Below are 19,722 nucleotides of genomic sequence, written 5' to 3'. Positions count from 1 at the left end.
ACAAATGGATTCATATCCCTAAAAATGTGGTACATTTCTCTTTGGAAACCTGTTGCCACTGAGGCCAGTCCAAACGGCCTTTCCTTGAACTGATACAGCCCCTGCAGCGTAAGGAATGCAAATATATCTTTGGAGTCTTCAGTTAATTCTACCTGATGTTATGCCAATCTTAACTCAAGCATGGAAAGTACAGCAGCACCCTCCAACATACTCGTCACTTAATTTATGTTGGACAGGGGATGACAATCAACAATGATATTACTGTTCACTAATATCAAATTAACACAAAGCCTCAAGGGTTGATCCCCCTTTCGTGTCAAGACTATAGGTGATACCCACGCTGAGGACTTGATTTCCTCAATAATTCACTTTCAATTCTTGCCTAGCAGTAATGGGAACATTCCTTAACTTCTGTCTGACAGATCTTTCTTCATTCTGATCCTATGTGATTACCCTTCCAGCTTACCCAATTTATCAATGAATACTTTGGGAAACTGAAGAGCAATCTTATTCTTGTCACGCATGTCAGCCACCACCAGTACTGGCTCTTTGTCCTTAGAATTGAAAACAATCCCCAGCTTCCACTTATCTCTTCATCCAAGTACATTTACTCCTTTTTTGGCAATATACTGCTTGACAAGAGCTTGTCTACCTTTGAATTTTAAATTGACTGATGCATACCCCACGATGTCAATGGTAGACCATAAAGCTCTTGGCAATGATAGCTGGAGCCTTAAGATTATGTCTGTTCAAAACCCCTGAAAACTTTTAAATTAATTATTTATTAGTGATGATCTTTCAAGGAGACCCCCAAATCTGCCATAAGTTCCAGGTTGATATTTGAAATCTTAACCACAGATTTGGGTGGTTCCTTGAACACCTGTTTCACCTCATTAGGACTGACATTCTTAATGGATAGCACCACACCATTACTATACCCTTCCAAACTTGCATACACACACTTTGTATTATCTTTGACACATGATAATTTGCCCTTTACCCTGTTGAGACATATTGCTCCTCTTGACATCCCTACACACACAGGCAAAAAGCCCCACCCTGCCACACTTTCTGCAATCCTTCTCAATAGCAGGGCATTGGACAAAAGAAGCAACATGGCTGGTGCTACCACACCTGTTACGTGCTTTCATTTTTGAACTCTTTTTAGAGTAGGGGCGTGCAGTGTTCACACTGTACACCCCAACTTCAGTATTATTAACTGTACAAACATCCTCATTATTTAAAGCATTTTTGTTCATCAATGAAGTCATCCATTTGTTAGATTGTTTAAGTGCTTTTGCTGTGGTAATCATGTCCTTTAACTTGTATATTTTTAATTTTCACATGTACAATGATCTGATCTCTGATAATCTGTCATAGTCCTGAAATTCCATGTCATTAAAAGTGCCCTCAAAGCTGTGAGAAAAACTGTGACCTAGTATAAAATGTATAACTGTTCAGAGCAATGCTGGTATTAGGTTTACATCTCAATTCCATTCTTAGCAAAGCTTTTTTGTATACATCAATGTCCCCTTGATCTTCAGCTTGTGGTAAGGTTCTAAAAACCCCTTGTCCTTCTGACCGCAAACAATGTAGTAAAATACTATTTTCCCTTTCTGCACCCATACATTGCCCACCGATAGCACTCATGTAATGAATGAATCCTTCTTTCCATCTCACCCATGGCATTATTGGTTCACTCTTGTTTGGTAAAAACTTCGCTGTAGGGTCAAATTGCAGGTTGCACTATGTTAATAAAGCCAATAAGAAATACAAAAATATAATCTCACAGAACTCAGACACTGAAACACCCACTGACAGTCCCTGACAGTCCCACTCACAGTCTCATGCACTCACTGAGAGAGCCACTCAGACAGTTACACACCCACTCACACACCCACTCAGACACTGATGCACCCACTCACAGACACACTGAAAGACTAATGCACCCACTTACAGACCCACTTAGAAACTCACACAGCTACTCACAGAGGCGTTGCCACATGCACAGAGTCAAACACAGAGTCACGAATCCTGAATGTGCTATTGTGCTTTGATTGTGTACTTCTGCTTTGTGAATCCGCAATGGATTCACGACTCCCCCCCAATATGTAAGAATGGATTTTCATTAAAAAATTGCTAGTATTTGCGAAAAGGGTGACTCTTAGAAGAGCCTTTGTGTTTATTGTGTGCAGATGATTACACGTAAAGCAGGATTCAGTCTTTCAAGTTGTTAAGGAATATCCGTCACTTCTATATATATGGACATTCGCGCCACGCAAGACCATTGGCTCTTTCGGAAAAAATAAAAACCTGGCTATTCGCATCCATCTAGCACGAGCTTCTCCAGCTCAACTACCTATTCTGCTCACTCCTCTGGTTGCGAGCGCTGGGACGCCCTGTTGCTGGGGCAGCCATGCACTATACAAACACACCTAACATAACATAACAACATAACATGTCGAAGCGTAAATTGTTGTTGTAGCCCATGTTGTGGTCTCCTTAGAATGCAGAAACAGTTTTATTAACATGTTTCATGGCTTTGTCTATCTATGGACAGAATTCATTTTGTCACTTCCATTTCTGTCTTAGGCAAATATCAGAGTATACCAAAGCAGTGTGAGGGAAAAGTTTCATTATTTCACCAAAGGCATCCTTCGTTAGAAGGTCTGGATGTTGGTAATCTACAGTGCTTTCAACCAACAGAAGCAATTGATGACACTTTAACCCTCTCTGGCCAATACAAGTAAAGTCCACATTAGGCAAGCCCAAGTCCCTGTCAATGTTACTCTTTCTGGTACACTCTCTGGCCCAAAGACATAGTATGACCCACAGTCCACACCCTAACAATAGTGAAGGCAAGGAGCAGTGGCACACAGGAGAAGGCTGGAAATGAATGAGATTATTTTCAAAATGAAAGGCAGTTAAAATGGAAGACCGCACCTGGTTTAAATTAAGGACATATTTGATTGGATGGTGTGAATATGTTGAAGCTAAAAATAGATAGTGCTTTACAAGAAAGTAGATCTGTGATTGGCTCTGGATAAATTAAAAAGAAGTTATGCTATTTTGGATGTGCTAACATTTTCAAAAAGGCTTCTGTACAAGCTAAAGTACAAGATGAAGTTAGTATGCTGCTGACAGAAAGTGCTGTGAACTTTTGACCTACCGGGGCAGTAGAGTGTTCCAAAGGAGGTTGCCATGGCAGCTGAGCTAAAACAGTGTGGGGGAAGGATTCTGAATACACTGTACTTTCAAACTTCAAAGGAGAGTTGTTTGCACATAGTACATATTCTTAAATACAAATGTCCTAAATTACTACTATCGCAAATTGTTGAATGTAGATGAACAATGATAGCAGTATAATGGTAAATGCATCACCGACTCTCATACAGATTCAGGACTCTGTTACAAAGTTACACGGGGCCGCACTGAGCGTTACGACGGAGTTGCGAATCTGCCCATAGATATTACCAGATTGGCCTTCTTTTTAGGACTAAGAAAGGGTCAAAACAAGTAACTATTTAGAAGTGGAGTAACAAAAACTAAAAATGAAAGGAACATTATGATTTGCTGAATACATCAGTATCAATGTAAAAAGTGTGGGAAAGCTTGCTGTTGCTGTTACTTTTTTACTGAGAGTGGTACTTATCATTTTGTCTGCTAAGAAATTTCAAGTAAAAGTGCATTGTAAATTGTAAAACAACACATCAATTTGATAGGTATGTTAATAATGGCAAACATTGATTTAATATATATTATAATATGCCGTAATTGGACTTTAAAAAATTCCGGGAGGAATTGAACAATTTAAAAACGGAACTGGAACAATATAATAATCAGAATACTATTAAAGAATGGCATTCTAAAATGTCTCCTAGATTAAAAAGATACAAGGATGAAATCAAATTTAAAAAAGCAATAAAACTTCCAACCTGACAAGCGTAATTACATGGAAGGAAGAATACTGACTTTTAGGAAGTATAATGCATTCTTTAAGGAAACAAGTTACTCAAAGGAAACAAGATATCATTTAACCGCTTTGATTTCAGAAATATGTATAGATAATGAGGACCTGACAGAACAAGCACGGAGATCTGAAATGTCGGGTTTCCACAATGAATACCAACTACTTTGACAGGCAGATCAACCACTGTTGAGAGGAAAAAGGAAGGGAGAAGAAAAAGGTGCAGGCAGAAGTGCGAGATTAGAAGAGGAGGGGTGCGAGACAACGTGGACCGGATGGACAACACATCAGAGCAACTAGAAGAACTAGCCCCCCAGACTAAGGGGTCCATTAGGATGTCGGGCGGTGGCACCACCGCGGCGATGGCGGGGCGGAAAAACTGCTTTTTCCGCCCGCGAGCAGCGGAACTCACGTCCGCCACATTAGGATAGGTAAACACAGGTCATTTCCCGTCCGCCGCCGAGCGCCGCGCTCCGCCATCAAGGTGCGCCCGCCACCGCGGCGGCTGTAGCCAATCGAGACGCTCCGCCGCGGCCGATGACGTCCGCCCCGCTCGACAAATTAGGATGGCCCAAACAAGCAGACGCACGGCAGCGGAGACACCGCACAGCTGAAGCAGGCGGAAAGTCGACAGCGGAGCACGAACGCCGAGACCCGACATGAACCCCATGGACCCAGCCCTCCACATGCATCCGGTCATGTACCTGCTGCAACACTATCGGCAGATGGGCCGCCGCGGACGCCGTCGCAGGTACGCCACTACACATATGCACCACACATCTCACATGGCGACACAGTGCCCAAACAAAACACTGGCATCCTGCTGGGGGGCACAACACATTCACATGGGCACCCACACATCACCCACCTCACAACAAGGCACCCCACGGCATCCGGAACACACAACGTCCGCCAACCTGCAGCAACGTCACGGTCACGGACACGTCACCGCCGCGGTCAACACATGCGCACTATGCAGAAGGCAGGGCAACACCAAGGCATGGCCAGGTCCCAAACATCACAGTGACACACCACCCCGACCAACACTGCACCCCACCCGAGCTAGTCACAGGCCAGGTGCCTATCCCGTGCAACCCCATGCACACCAACAAGCACTGTAACAACAAGCACAATACACACACACTGCGACACACAACCAGGGACACAGGCACTGCAGGATTGGCTGACAACGAACACACAACACCAGTGCACTCCCCACAGCCCACACAATTGCATACAATCATCCACACAGGGCAAGACAAAACAAACAACAGGCATACAACTCCTGGCTGACACATGTGTGTCTCACACCATACAGGGGCACACATACATACACTACAAACTAACACCCTTCACACTGCAAACCTCTGCCACACCCAACACCACACATGCCATGTAAGCCATGCCACCAGGACCAAGGGCCAACACAAGACGACCATACACATACACGCCTGGGCACACAGAAAGGAAAACACACACACCTCATCACATCATAGACATCGACTAAACCACAGCACAGCTGCACACCCTGTGCTGCCAGTGTCCCCCAAGGTGACCTGTGAACAGTGTATGCAGCAATAGCAATTCACCAACACGAAAACTGCATGGCCTGTAAAATAGGCATCACACAGTACAACATCAGCAGGGCCAGAATGGACTGAAGACCCTGTCCCCCCTGTCTAATAATCATATGGCCACATAGAGCCTTGCAATGGTGATTTAGAAAATAGAGCATGGTGCTCAGTCAAGCATATGTAAACAAGAAAAGTACATTAATCAGTAAGGAGACAGAGAAAACACACCATAAGTAACTGTATTTATTCACATATTGCACAGATGTAGCTACACAACATTAGTAGACACCAGCAAGTCACAAAATCATGTACAAATGGCACAGACTATGCACTGGTCAAACACAATCGGGAAGTGCAGAGTCCTTGGCAGAGCAGGGCAGAGTACATCAGAGCAACAGGCCCAGAGTCCTTGGCAGAGCAGGGCAGAGTACATCAGAGCAACAGGCCCAGAGTCCTTGGCAGGGCAGGGCAGAGTACATCAGAGCAACATGCCCAGAGTCCTTGGCAGGGCAGGGCAGAGTACATCAGAGCAACAGGCCCAGAGTCCTTGGCAGAGCAGGGCAGAGTACATCAGAGCAACAGGCCCAGAGTCCTTGGCAGGGCAGAGTACATCAGAGCAACAGGCCCAGAGTCCTTGGCAGGGCAGGGCAGAGTACATCAGAGCAACAGGCCCAGAGTCCTTGGCAGAGCAGGGCAGAGTACATCAGAGCAACAGGCCCAGAGTCCTTGGCAGAGCAGAGTACATCAGAGCAACAGGCCCAGAGTCCTTGGCAGAGCAGAGTACATCAGAGCAACAGGCCCAGAGTCCTTGGCAGGGCAGGGCAGAGTACATCAGAGCAACAGGCCCAGAGTCCTTGGCAGAGCAGGGCAGAGTACATCAGAGCAACAGGCCCAGAGTCCTTGGCAGGGCAGAGTACATCAGAGCAACAGGCCCAGAGTCCTTGGCAGGGCAGGGCAGAGTACATCAGAGCAACAGGGCCAGAGTCCTTGGCAGGGCAGAGTACATCAGAGCAACAGGCCCAGAGTCCTTGGCAGGGCAGAGTACATCAGAGCAACAGGCCCAGAGTCCTTGGCAGGGCAGAGTACATCAGAGCAACAGGCCCAGAGTCCTTGGCAGGGCAGAGTACATCAGAGCAACAGGCCCAGAGTCCTTGGCAGGGCAGGGCAGAGTACATCAGAGCAACAGGCCCAGAGTCCTTGGCAGAGCAGAGTACATCAGAGCAACAGGCCCAGAGTCCTTGGCAGGGCAGAGTACATCAGAGCAACAGGCCCAGAGTCCTTGGCAGGGCAGAGTACATCAGAGCAACAGGCCCAGAGTCCTTGGCAGGGCAGAGTACATCAGAGCAACAGGCCCAGAGTCCTTGGCAGGGCAGAGTACATCAGAGCAACAGGCCCAGAGTCCTTGGCAGGGCAGGGCAGAGTACATCAGAGCAACAGGCCCAGAGTCCTTGGCAGAGCAGAGTACATCAGAGCAACAGGCCCAGAGTCCTTGGCAGAGCAGAGTACATCAGAGCAACAGGCCCAGAGTCCTTGGCAGGGCAGAGTAAATCAGAGCAACAGGCCCAGAGTCCTTGGCAGAGCAAGGGCAGAGTACATCAGAGCAACAGGCCCAGAGTCCTTGGCAGAGCAGGGCAGAGTACATCAGAGCAACAGGCCCAGAGTCCTTGGCAGAGCAGGGCAGAGTACATCAGAGCAACAGGCCCAGAGTCCTTGGCAGAGCAGGGCCGAGTACATCAGAGCAACAGGCCCAGAGTCCTTGGCAGGGCAGGGCAGAGTACATCAGAGCAACAGGCCCAGAGTCCTTGGCAGAGCAGAGTACATCAGAGCAACAGGCCCAGAGTCCTTGGCAGGGCAGGGCAGAGTACATCAGAGCAACAGGCCCAGAGTCCTTGGCAGGGCACAGTACATCAGAGCAACAGGCCCAGAGTCCTTGGCAGGGCAGGGCAGAGTACATCAGAGCAACAGGCCCAGAGTCCTTGGCAGAGCAGAGTACATCAGAGCAACAGGCCCAGAGTCCTTGGCAGGGCAGGGCAGAGTACATCAGAGCAACAGGCCCAGAGTCCTTGGCAGAGCAGGGCAGAGTACATCAGAGCAACAGGCCCAGAGTCCTTGGCAGGGCAAAGTACATCAGAGCAACAGGCCCAGAGTCCTTGGCAGGGCAGGGCAGAGTACATCAGAGCAACAGGCCCAGAGTCCTTGGCAGAGCAGAGTACATCAGAGCAACAGGCCCAGAGTCCTTGGCAGGGCAGGGCAGAGTACATCAGAGCAACAGGCCCAGAGTCCTTGGCAGAGCAGAGTACATCAGAGCAACAGGCCCAGAGTCCTTGGCAGGGCAGGGCAGAGTACATCAGAGCAACAGGCCCAGAGTCCTTGGCAGAGCAGGGCAGAGTACATCAGAGCAACAGGCCCAGAGTCCTTGGCAGGGCAGAGTACATCAGAGCAACAGGCCCAGAGTCCTTGGCAGGGCAGAGTACATCAGAGCAACAGGCCCAGAGTCCTTGGCAGAGCAGAGTACATCAGAGCAACAGGCCCAGAGTCCTTGGCAGGGCAGGGCAGAGTACATCAGAGCAACAGGCCCAGAGTCCTTGGCAGAGCAGAGTACATCAGAGCAACAGGCCCAGAGTCCTTGGCAGGGCAGAGTACATCAGAGCAACAGGCCCAGAGTCCTTGGCAGGGCAGGGCAGAGTACATCAGAGCAACAGGCCCAGAGTCCTTGGCAGAGCAGGGCAGAGTACATCAGAGCAACAGGCCCAGAGTCCTTGGCAGGGCAGAGTACATCAGAGCAACAGGCCCAGAGTCCTTGGCAGGGCAGGGCAGAGTACATCAGAGCAACAGGCCCAGAGTCCTTGGCAGAGCAGAGTACATCAGAGCAACAGGCCCAGAGTCCTTGGCAGGGCAGGGCAGAGTACATCAGAGCAACAGGCCCAGAGTCCTTGGCAGGGCAGAGTACATCAGAGCAACAGGCCCAGAGTCCTTGGCAGGGCAGGGCAGAGTACATCAGAGCAACAGGCCCAGAGTCCTTGGCAGAGCAGAGTACATCAGAGCAACAGGCCCAGAGTCCTTGGCAGGGCAGAGTACATCAGAGCAACAGGCCCAGAGTCCTTGGCAGGGCAGAGTACATCAGAGCAACAGGCCCAGAGTCCAGGGCAGGGCAGAGTACATCAGAGCAACAGGCCCATGAACACACCCAGATCGCTAACAATGGTCTAGAGTAGCACACCTCTGTGTGGCACAGGCGTCTGAGGGTGTTGACAACTCACTCCTGGCTGTCATGTGGAGTGGGACGTGGCTGTGTGTCAGGGACTGCAGGTCCACTTGACTGGTGTGACAGAGGGACATGTGATGTGGCAATAACAGAGGGCCTGCAAGGTGGAGGGCTGTGCGGACCAGGTGGCACCGTGGCACGTGGAGGTGGAGTCATGCACACCCTTGACACAGTGTGGGTGGGAGAGGTTGGAGGGGTGCCCTTCCACTTCTTCGGAATATGAATTTGCTTCCCTGTCATGGGGTTGATGGGAAGTGGCGTTGACACCACCGGCACACCCCCCAACTGTCCCACATCAGGGGCAGACACTGGCACTCCCTCTGGAGAAGTGCTTGATCCTGCAGTACGCTTGGGCTGGCTACGCCTCCGGACCACCTTACCCTCTCTGGAAGGTGTACCCCCCACAGTGACCACCTTCCCACTTACCCCAGGGGTGGTGTCTACAGTGCCCTCCTGTCCCTTCTTGCCAGGGATGGCCACAACACTGCCCTCCTCTACCTGAGTCACTGGCCTGGACACAACACTGCCCTCCTTTGCCACAATGACTGGGCTGCTCACAACAGGGGTCTCCTCTGCCACAATGACTGGGCTGGTCACAACAGGCCTTCCCTCCACCTGCCTCGATGTACTTTGTACTGGGGTTGATGTGGTAGGTGGTTGTGTCCCTGTGCTCTCCCCAGGTGTAGCCAAGACATCCCACACATCCTCTGTGGGCATAGGTGAGTAAATTTCTGGTGATGCCTCTGCAGCATGTGAGCCTGGTGTCTGACACAATGCTCTTCTGGTCTTGCTCTTCTGTGACTTCACCTTGTCTGTGCATATTGGGGGGCCCTGCTCTTCTTTGGTGATGGAGTCTGTGGACGGGATTGTTTGCTTTGGGTCTGACCTGTGCTCCTAGTGTTGTATTGTTTAGTTGATGTATGTCCCAAGTGCTCACTGTCATCTGATGTGGCCACGGACTGGGTGGACGTCACAGGCACCTGAGCTGCAAAGGGGGCATGTGCCTGTTGGAGGGCTGACGTCACTGTACCTGACAATGACAGGAGTGTACGATGTAGGCCACCCACGTCAGAGTGTATGCCCTCCATGAATGCCAGAACCTGTCCTAATTTGTTATCGTGTGCACTGAAGGCATTGAGCAGGGCGGTCTGGCCCACGCAAAGTTGCCGCAGGAGATCTACGCACTCTGCACTGAGGGCAGCAGGGGGGACAGGTGCAGGTGCAGCGGTGCCATGTGTGAATGTCACACGTCCCCTCTTAGTGACACGGATACGGGCAGCCCCAGAGGAAGTGGATGGGAGGGTGGGCAGTGGCCGCTGGTAGTCTGATGCAGCAGCAGACTCCCCATCTCCTGTGGGTGCTAACAGGGACGCATCCCCCCTGCCCTCAGATGAAGTGGTACTCTGTGTCTCAGCCACAGATTCCTCATGCATACTCCTGTCACCCTCAGTAGCGCTGGTGTGGTCAGTGTCACTTGGTTCCGTCTCACTTTGCTCTGCTGCCGCTGTCGTGCTGGTCTCGCCACCACTTTCAGGATCATGTTCCGCCGTGGTGTCTTGTGAATCTGCATTAGTGACAGAAACATGGTTGTCTAAGTGTCATTGTCTGGTCACACGATATCAGATCAATGCAGCACATGAGAGGCCTAGAGCTACATGGTAACCACCACACCCTCCAATCACTGTGCAGCTACACACCATATAGACCACAACAGTGCCTGTCATGCGGACAAACAGGCAGGAGTGGACCAATGTCGATGACACACAGCACTACACCCTGCCCATGGATGGTGTTCCCCCAGCCTACATTGACCTGCCCCATGGACATGATGTAGCCACAACAAACATCACCACTTACAGACCAAAAGGGATCCAGAGGTGAATACACACACCTGTATTGTCTACACATGCCATATTGTCAAATAGGCCATTACAATCACCATGTGCCAATCTGGGTTCACATTGTCGTCAGATGTGTGGGCCACTACCATGAAGGTGCATGCAAAGTAGACAGACATGGTGTCACACTCATTAAGTGGACACAGCTGTACGGCAGAATAGGGACTACACCCACCATCACTAAGAAGAGTGACCATGTGGACAACAAAATATCTGTCAAGGACAGAAACCTGCAGGCAGGAGCTGCACAGTAAGGCCATGGTGAGCCAATGCCTCATACAGACACACATCACAGTTGCCACTCACATCACATATCACAGCATGGCAGCACACGCACATCACATGTGTCACCGCTGCCACAGGCACTCTACACATGCATCCACTCCCAGACAAACTCTCCCTCCCCGGATACTCACCATCTCTGTCTTGCTGCTGAAGCCCCTTCAGACGTGCATCCAGGTCTGGATAGGTCACTGCCAGTATGCGTCCCATCAGCGGAGTCATGGTGCGCCATGCCACACGCCCTGTGCGTGGTACCATCCCCAAGGTCATCTCTGCCACTTGCTTAGCCAGCCGGCTGATGTCGTCCCACCTCTTGTGACAGTGTGTGTGTCGTCTGTTTGATACCCCCAGGGCTCGCACCTTTGTTGCTATGGCCCTCCAGACAGCCTTACGTTGGTGTACCTTGAGCTGCAGGAATGAGAGTAAAGAAGGCCAAATGAACATTTACACAATGTCATATGTCAGCATCTATCAGTACAGCAGCCAGACACTGAATCGGGACTCACAGTGACCTCCCTCCCTCCAGAACTGGGGGTACCCTCACAAGGCCACTCTGCATGGCATAAACATTAGTGAATGCCTGCACACATTGAGGTTCGTAGTCTCCATGATAATCACACTAAAGAATGATGCTTCAACACAAATGCATCGACAGCACTGTGTAATTCAGAAATAGTACAGGGCATTGATGGGGCATATCCACTAATCAGTTTGAAGCAACTGTAGCATGTAAGTTGGCTGATGGACAACGTTTGGCTGTGCAGCCACTGAACCTACTCTGTGAGGCACACTGAATATGACAACAGGGGCACCCTGAAATTACATCACAAGCGGACACTGTCCAGGCAGCTACAAGGCAAACAACCGTAGGTTATGCCTGCCCGAAAAAATAGCAAATCCCACTCACACATACAAGTATAGGCCTAGGACAGAGTCACAATGCAAAACACACACTCCCACCACCTGGAAACATCTTGTCTGTCAGTGTTTGTCTGCACCCCACATCAAAAAGCACATACTGCAGCTAATGAATACACGTCTGACACCACCCTGCCCTACTGCTCCCTTCATGTTGACTTACCACGACATTGGGGCCACCAAACAGGCGTGGGTACTGTGCCAGCACCTCGTTCACAAGGACATCCAGCTCCTCACTCGTGAATGGACTGGCACGGATCTTATCTGTTCTTGACATCCCTGTGGATATGGCAGACCTGTGGCGGAAGTGAGTTGTGAGGTGTCCCAGGCAGCAGGCTCTGTGAGCAGCAGGAGAGGGTCCCAGGCAGCAGCAGGAGAGGGTCCCAGGCAGCAGGCTCTTCAGGCAGGAGAGGGTCCCAGGCAGCAGCAGGAGAGGGTCCCAGGCAGCAGCAGGAGAGGGTCCCAGGCAGCAGCAGGAGAGGGTCCCAGGCAGCAGGCTCTTCAGGCAGCAGCAGGAGAGGGTCCAAGGCAGCAGGCTCTGTGAGCAGTGGGAATGTGTGGCTCACTCCCACAGATTTATAGCCCCCTGGGGTAGTTAGGAAGCTAATAAGCTGCTACAATTGGTTGTCTGGGTCTGCCTTATTCAAAAGCATCCAATGACCGGCTCCGCGGCGGCGGAGCACAGCTTCCGCTATTTTCAAATATGCATCATGCCACAGCGACCACCCATGCCATTGGCTGTATGCAATGCGCCATGGCGGTGACGCACCGCGGGTGTCCGGGGTGCGCAACCGCGATGGTGCATCATTCAAAAGCATCCAATGACCGGCTCCGTGGCGGCGCAGCACAGCTTCCGTTATTTTCAAATATGCATCATGCCAACGCGACCACCCATGCCGTTGACTCTACCAATCTAATTTAAGCTTTGAAATGCCCGTGTGGAAACTGTACATAGGGAAAACGGAGAGAAAAATCAAGACACGTTTGAACGAACATAAGTCAAACATACGATTGAAAAATGAGAAATCCAATATTGCATCTCATTTCTTTGAATCTCGCCATACCATCGCCCAACTACAATTCATAGTCCTTGAGATCGTGACCAAGAGAGAAGGAACTGACAACAACAAAGCACTTCTCAAAAGAGAATTGGAATGGATGTTTCGTCTACAGACGCAGAAACCTTTTGGTTTGAACGACCGAACTGAATATAGTTGTTATCTTTAAATCTAGTTAAAACCTGACATTGTCTCTTTGTTCTACTAACATTCATGTATATTCATGTTTTATTTTTTTCATGTTTTATTTTTCCAAGCCGATCTTTTCTTGAACCTACTTTTTTACTTTCCTTATTCGCCACTACAATATGGCCGCCACCGATCTCCTAACATCGCCCCTTAATCACCTTTAGTCCGTTTTCCATTACGGTGGCAGAGTACCTTCATTACACGGTTTACCGCGCTGCGTCCAAACACCAGACCTGAGACCGAGCACTAACGCGTAGCGTTACTATGGAATAGAAGTAAGTCACCCCTGGGACACGAGCCCTTTCACCTCGCTTTTACTCACGTTCCGTTTAATGTAAGCGCACTTTCCTGTTGCCCCACTTATACAGCCAAGAGCACATTTCTTTCACCGTCCCCGCATCCCGCGTATTAGAAGCACTACTTGATCGGCACTTAAATTCACTATATGCATAGTATTTGGTTACATTGTTTATTTACTTTGCAACTCGATATCCACATTCTCATTACCCCCAGACTTCTTTCTAGCACTCCTTGAAAAAGGGCTCCGCCCGAAATGCATAGGAGTCATCTATGTTGTCTATTCCTCATGGAAAATCACACAGAATCAGCTCTAAATTGATATGAAATGAATATCGACTAAAACGTTTGGGATTTATCTTCTTGAAATAAAGATACCCAGAACTTGATGATTAACTGTTTGAATCACTTTGTTGAACCAGGAGTGCCTCACTTGGGGATGTATCTGCATAGTCTTATGCATACACGACCATAGCTGACGCAACCACCCATGCCATTGGCTGTATGCAATGCGCCATGGCGGTGATGCACCGCGGGTGCCCGGCGGTAGGTACCGCGACTCATGCGGCGGAGCATAGCCACCGGCATGTACACAAGTCCATGTGCCAATGGCTACCTTGGCTGGGTAGATGGTGGTGCTGGGGTCACAACGCCGGGGACCGGCGGTAGGTACCGCGACTCATGCGGCGGAGCATAGCCACCGGCATGTACACAAGTCCATGTGCCAATGGCTACCTTGGCTGGGTAGATGGTGGTGCTGGGGTCACAACGCCGGGGACCGGCGGTAGGTACCGCGACTCATGCGGCGGAGCATAGCCACCGGCATGTACACAAGTCCATGTGCCAATGGCTACCTTGGCTGGGTAGATGGTGGTGCTGGGGTCACAACGCCGGGGACCGGCGGTAGGTACCGCGACTCATGCGGCGGAGCATAGCCACCGGCATGTACACAAGTCCATGTGCCAATGGCTACCTTGGCTGGGTAGATGGTGGTGCTGGGGTCGCAACACCGGGGACCGGCGGTAGGTACCGCGACTCATGCGGCGGAGCATAGCCACCGGCATGTACACAAGTCCATGTGCCAATGGCTACCTTGGCTGGGTAGATGGTGGTGCTGGGGTCACAACGCCGGGGACCGGCGGTAGGTTCTGGCATTTTCATACACATTGCTGTGTATGTCAATCCTGGACAATGTATAAGTACCCTGCAGCTACATGGTGTAGGGCACATCATTGTACACACGATGCCACACAGCCATTGCATCCACAGGAGGACGCACGTTCAGTGTGAGCCACTTTAGCATGTGTTTGTGCCATTTTAGTAAGGGTTTTGATGTGTGATGATGATTGACAGACGTCAGGTGCTCTACATAGATGTCGTGAGGTTTAATGTGTTGTTGGTCAGTGCAGACCTTGACCGGGCTGGTGGCACTGCATTGTATCGTACCTGACTTGTGGATTCACAACTGATCATGCACACAACCAGAAGTGTCCCTGCTACTGTGATCATTGTGTCAATGAATGGTTGCAGAATGTACATGATGCATTGAGGTGTGGCAGGTACGGCAGATGGGTATGACAGACATGTTAAGTCACATTACATTTGTGGCTCTAGTAGCTCCATGTCTGCGCATGTCAAAAGTTCTATCATTATATCCACTTTCACATTACCCGATGTGTTACTGTCACTTGGGTATTGTGACTGGAGAGGCCTGCCCTCTGTGTGTAGCTATTGGCCAGCCATGTAACCTGATGTGCCATACATCTCTCTGGCCCTTGTTGTTTTCCCATTACATCATTGATGCTTTGTGCTATGGCCATCTCATGATGCTTGTCATTGACCTATTCTTTATAATCCTAAACTAGGAGGAGGCCAAATCTCCTACGTCAGTTGATTGTGCTTGAGGACATGGAGAATGAGGCAATCATCAGGAAATTCAGGCTGGACAGACCAACATTGAAGATCGTGTGTGATCTATTGGAGCCCCACCTGCAGCCTCGCCGTCACTATCCTACGGCATTCACACCAACCTACAAGGTTATGGCAGCACTACACTTCTTTGCAACTGGTTCCTTCCAAGAGACCGTGGCTAACGCTGGGGGGATGTCGCAGCCCATGTTCAGCATGGTGCTGAGGGATGTACTTGAGGCCATGATGATATATCGCAATCGCTACATACATTTCCCCAGGGGCCGTGAATTGGCTGCCGTTAAGGGGGACTTCTATCCACTTGGGCGCATCCCACATGTAGTCGGTGCCATAGATTGCACCCATGTGGCTCTGGTGGCACCGCAGGCGACGGAGCACATTTATCGGAACCACAAACACTACCACTCCATGAATGTGCAGGTGGTGTGCCTTGTGGACATGACAATATCACATGTGTGTGCAAAGTATCCCGGTTCGGCCCATGACTCTTTCATTATGAGGAACAGCATGGTGCCACGGATGATGGAGAATCTGCATCCCGAACGTGCCTGGATTGTGGGTGAGTTACACTACTGCATTCACGTGCTATGTGTCACTGGCTTTACTGTGGCCGTACAACATTGCTATGGGTGTTTTTCATTCACAGGGGACTCTGCATATCCCAGTAGGCCATGGCTGTTGAGCCCACTCCGGAATCCCCAGACACCAGCAGACATCCGCTACAATGAGGCCCATGGCAGGACACGACGGGTAATTGAACGGACTTTTGGCCTGCTGAAGGCAAGGTTCCGGTGCCTTGACAGGACTGGAGGCGCACTCGCATACTCGCCTGGGAAGGTGTGCAAGATCGTTGTGGCATGCTGTATGCTACACAACCTGGCCATCCACAAGGGGGTCCCCCTGCTCCTGGACGATGGTGAGGAACCAAGGCCACAACCTGCTCAGGGACCTGAATCCAGTGATGAGGACAGTGGAGAGGAGGAAGGAGTTGACCTACGCCAGCAGCTAATACAACGCTACTTCACTTGAAGGTGTGTGACAAGTTACAACGTCTACATAGTCTAGTGTGGTAGCTTTTGTTGTGAATGGATATGCGCAGATGTTCCCAATAGCCACATGTTCTGTCACCTATGTATGGTATTGTTGTAATGGACGTTACGTACGGAGATGATTTCTGGACCGTATTTGTGCATATCAGCTAGACAATGTGTAGTGTACCTGTGATAAATTGGATATTTGTGGAGCAGTGATCTGTGTGTGTTGGCATGATGAGACCAGTGACTGTAGTTCTGTTGTGTCTCCCTAGGTGCTCCAGAGTGTTCCTGCCCTGCATACTGTACATCATGTTTACACATCATGGACATTATCATCAATGTAAATACTGCACTAAAGAATTCAATACACCAAATCTGGAGTGTCAGGTATTTTATTTACGGGGTGGACGTGTGAATTGTGCGGGAATATTTACAGGAAGGTGGTGAATGAGCAGTGAGTTGACAGTCATGGTCGCAGAGATGCAAGAGTAGACACCACATGGATGTGGTGACCCAGTCCAACAGACAGGTGCCATTGCCAAGGCATGTGGGGAAAGACAGTCCAAACAGTGAATGCAGTTGGGGAGAGGGTTGTCTTCACGGCTGGCTCCGTGACTGGCGTGTGGCAGGTGCTTTGCTTCCAGAGACTCCCAGGCTCTTCTTCGGACGCCCCTTAGATCTTTTTGGCGGTGGGGGGCCTGCTGAATGGCCAGCGGCGTCAGAGGACTCGCCCCTCTCTGTTGGCGCAGGGGAGGATGGTGGACTGTCACCCTGCTGCACAACAGAAGGGGACGGCGGTGATGGTTGGGACACAGGCCTGTCCCTCTGCAACGCCACTTGCTGGCCCATGAGGTCCACCATCTGTCCCAGCCGGTTATCGATGGACCTCATCAGCAGGATGAGCTCCCTTAGTAGTTCATCCGACCGGCCACTTTGTCCCTGGACCTCTTGGTAGGCATCCACAACTCTGGTGAAGTGGTCCAGGGATGGTGTCCACTCCTCCCGAGGTCTGGTGTTGACCCTGGCCCTCCCGCCTGCTCTGCTGCCACGTACCTCTTCCCTCGCCACTGGTGCACCATGCACTGGCTCCCTGCCCTCCACAGTTGTTGGTGTGGGCTGGTCATCCCTAGGGACAGGGAGGGTGCTGCAGGTGGTACTGGTGGTAGTGGTGGTGTTGGTGGCAGTGGCTGTGGTGGTGGTTGCGGTGGAGGCAGAGGCAGTGACAGCAGGGGTCTGCTTCGTTGTTGTTGCAGCAGAGGTGGTGGTGGGGAGGATGGGGGCCTGGGACCTCTGGCTCTGTGGAACACCAGATCGGCCGGCCTGGAGCTCATCATCCAAACTGTCCTGGGAGTCTGCATCTGTGAGTCCATGTGCCGGAGGTGGAGACTAGCTCTGCTGGTCGTTGGTGTTGTCCCCAGCAGTGAGTTCTTCATCACCTGTGGAGTATATGGGGAGTGGTCAGTGTTTGTGTCATCTGCGTATCATCAGCTGTCTGTACACTAGTGCAATTTGCTGTCATCAGTTGTACAAATCATGGCAACACCGTGTTACATTACATAGTGCAGAGTTACATCATGGAGTCATAAAGGTTGATTGTCTATGCATTGCGTACAATAGTTATTTGATTTCTACACACGCACTTCATGAAGATATATGGTAGTTACATACCTGTAAGGTGAGTGTGCAGGGTGCAATGGCTGACACTTGCTCCTGGCTGGGGGAGGCCTCCATGCTGCTGGGCTGTGGGACAGGGGGGCATGCTGGGAGTAGTGAGACAGGCCTCCCTCCCTCCCTCACACCCACAAACAGCCCCCAAGTGAAGATGGCTACCTACCTGTAAGTTTGTTTGTTAAACAGTGCAATGGCTGACACTTGCTCCTGGCTGGGGGAGGCCTCCATGCTGCTGGGCTGTGGGACAGGGGGGCATGCTGGGAGTAGTGAGACAGGCCTCCCTCCCTCCCTCCCTCACACCCACAAACAGCCCCCAAGTGAAGATGGCTACCTACCTGTAAGTTTGTTTGTTAAACAGTACAATGGCTGACACTTGCTCCTGGCTGGGGGAGGCCTCCATGCTGCTGGGCTGTGGGACAGGGGGGCATGCTGGGAGTAGTGAGACAGGCCTCCCTCCCTCACACCCACAAACAGCCCCCAAGTGAAGATGGCTACCTACCTGTAAGTTTGTTTGTTAAACAGTGCAATGGCTGACACTTGCTCCTGGCTGGGGGAGGCCTCCATGCTGCTGGGCTGTGGGACAGGGGGCATGCTGGGAGTAGTGAGACAGGCCTCCCTCCCTCCCTCACACCCACAAACAGCCCCCAAGTGAAGATGGCTACCTACCTGTAAGTTTGTTTGTTAAACAGTGCAATGGCAGACACTTGCTCCTGGCTGGGGGAGGCCTCCATGCTGCTGGGCTGTGGGACAGGGGGGCATGCTGGGAGTAGTGAGACAGGCCTCCCTCCCTCCCTCACACCCACAAACAGCCCCCAAGTGAAGATGGCTACCTACCTGTAAGTTTGTTTGTTAAACAGTGCAATGGCTGACACTTGCTCCTGGCTGGGGGAGGCCTCCATGCTGCTGGGCTGTGGGACAGGGGGGCATGCTGGGAGTAGTGAGACAGGCCTCCCTCCCTCCCTCACACCCACAAACAGCCCCCAAGTGAAGATGGCTACCTACCTGTAAGTTTGTTTGTTAAACAGTGCAATGGCTGACACTTGCTCCTGGCTGGGGGAGGCCTCCATGCTGCTGGGCTGTGGGACAGGGGGGCATGCTGGGAGTAGTGAGACAGGCCTCCCTCCCTCCCTCACACCCACAAACAGCCCCCAAGTGAAGATGGCTACCTACCTGTAAGTTTGTTTGTTAAACAGTGCAATGGCTGACACTTGCTCCTGGCTGGGGGAGGCCTCCATGCTGCTGGGCTGTGGGACAGGGGGGCATGTTGTACTGACAATCCGGCCCCATACAGGCCTCCTCAGCAGAATGGCTGGCTACATGTTGGTTAGGGATGGACAGTGTATTGGTGGTTGGGTATTGCAAGGAGGTAAATCGCAATGTGGTGTTACACATTTGTCGGTACTTACCAGCCTCCGCTCCCCCGGCTACTCCTGTGAAACTCTCAGGTAGCAGGATAGCAAGCACCTTCTCCTCCCATGGTGTGAATGTCTTCGGTGGGATGGGAGGGCCACTGCCAGTCGCGTTTGCCAGCGTCCAGTTCTTGCTCCTCCTCTCCTTGACAACCCTCTTGAGATCATGCCACTGCTTCATGATCTCCTTCTTGGATCTTGGGGTGGCCCCAACTGCATTCACCCTTTGGA

Source organism: Lissotriton helveticus, chromosome 6, assembly GCF_964261635.1.
Source record: "Lissotriton helveticus chromosome 6, aLisHel1.1, whole genome shotgun sequence".
Lineage (NCBI taxonomy): Eukaryota > Metazoa > Chordata > Amphibia > Caudata > Salamandridae > Lissotriton > Lissotriton helveticus.
The sequence above is the reverse complement of the archived record's forward strand: the minus strand, read 5'-3'. Positions refer to the sequence as shown.